This window comes from Frankliniella occidentalis, unplaced genomic scaffold, assembly GCF_000697945.3.
Source record: "Frankliniella occidentalis isolate FOCC.00 unplaced genomic scaffold, Focc_3.1 Scaffold248, whole genome shotgun sequence".
NCBI classification, from domain to species: Eukaryota; Metazoa; Arthropoda; class Insecta; order Thysanoptera; family Thripidae; genus Frankliniella; species Frankliniella occidentalis.
The window spans coordinates 295,580-297,656 of record NW_026267374.1 but is presented as its reverse complement, the minus strand read 5'-3'; positions in this window follow the sequence as shown (position 1 = coordinate 297,656).

Below are 2,077 nucleotides of genomic sequence, written 5' to 3'. Positions count from 1 at the left end.
ATTTGTGAAAAAAATGTAAACTTTAGAGGTGGACTTTTCCAAAACAATGAGTAAAGTATGACTTGAAAAAAATGTTCACATTAAATAGAGTACAAGGTAAAATGAAAGTGGAGTACTGCGATGTACTTAAAAGTTAACATTCTTCCGCCCGGGCTAAATCAAACACAATATGGCAGTGTTACATATTTTTTATTGGAAAACAACGTCATTGATTGGCATTCTACAAGGGACGGCAATATTTTGCGTTCTTTGAAAGCCAAATGTTTTAGGTTCTTTACACGCAAACTTAATTAGAATGTTTGTATGAACTTATTTTATGTTGAATTTTTACTTTAGGACAATGTACGTCAAAATTGGAACCTAGCAATAAACAAATCAAATGCAATATTTTCATCATAAGTTTGTAAGACATCATTCCAATTTTCATTTAGAAGGGCATAATTCAAATTCATTAGAGTTTCCTGATTAATTCTTTTTATGTACAGGTATATTATTGGATTTTTTGCCTACATCAAAAGTGGCTATTGAAGCTTCATGATCTGAAAGATGACTAGTAATTCTAACATTCTACTCACTATTTTATCATGAAAGTTCGTACATATATTATGGATACAAGATCCTTTGCCGGTCTTGAGGTTTTTTCTCGTGTAGGAGTCAAGTAGTAGTTTTAGTCCACAGCCATTTAGAGTATCACAGAAAGCATTTACCTTCTTAGATTTATGGATAGTATTTACATTAAAATCTCCAGGTTGTATTCGTTAGACTGAAGAGGGTTACTTACAATTAGCAGTTCATTTACTATGTCTTCAAACAATTCCATTTCATTGACAGTAGATGCTGGTGGTCTGTACAGTCCTATAATTACATTACATTCAAAGGAGTTTATTTTTATATTAACAGCAGCAATTTCACAGATTTTTGCTATGGAGAGAGAGAGTTGATAGAATGACAGTTTTTAGACTAAAATGCATAGAGTCTCTAGGGGGCTCTAGTGTACGGTATTCCTAATACTGCAAATAATCACTTTGAGGTTGCATACAGTACGTACTTCAAAATAGATGTCTCATCCGGGAACTGCGTCTTTTTACGGAGCCAACACGAACTCCGTGTGTATAGGCGTAAGTTTCGACTTATGTGGCTGCGTTTCGTTTTTTTAAGCATTGAAGGTGAAAATATTTTAAGTGAGGCCCTCTTTCAAATTTACAAAATCCACTTGTCCAGAATGTGTGAACTTATTCCCTAAACGATGTCAAGCCATTTTTAAGAAGGAGTATAAACTAACCTATTGTGGAAAATTTGCTGTTACGTTTAGTAACTTGGGTTATGGTAGGTTACGGAGTCCTGCCCTTCGCCTGCACTACCCTGTCCTAGAATAGGGTATTTCAATGGAGCGCTGCCCGGAACTAAGAAGAACAAAACCGGATACAGAGAGCGGTGGTGTGGGCGGGCGAGCGGAGGAGCCGAGGGCGGGCGGGGAGGCTTCCAGGCAGCGCTCCATTGAAATACCCTATTGAGCACCGGCCGGTCCGCCTGGACGGGATGGTCTGAAATGCGAGAAGTGCGACTGAGGTGGAGATCTGGCTGGCTAGAGCGTCTCACCTCCATCTATCGCTTTCGGACCATCCCGGTCCACGCGGGCTGCCCGATCCTCACTTCTACCCTGTTCGCCTGTTCTAGGCACAGCAGGACTTTAATCATCAATCTTCTCTTGGTCAACCCGCGCACAGGGAACGACGTGTCGCACTGCAAAATGCTTGCAAAGAATAGGTTCGTATTGCAAACTATTTTCTTTGCAGCTTGCAAAGAATTTTCAAGCATCAATACAAACTAGTTCTTCGCAAGCTTGCAAACTATTTCTTTGCAATGCAAACACATTGTTTGCAAGGATTCTGCCAGCTTTCAAAGAACGTCTTTGCAATACGAACTAATTCTTTGCAATACAAAGCCCACAAATTCTTTGCAACGTTGCAAAAAATATAGTTTGCAAGCATTTTACAGTGCGGGTAGCACTGACTTTCACTTCAGCAGCACGGACCAAAAACATAACGTACTACGGAGTCACGTTCCACCTCTGTTC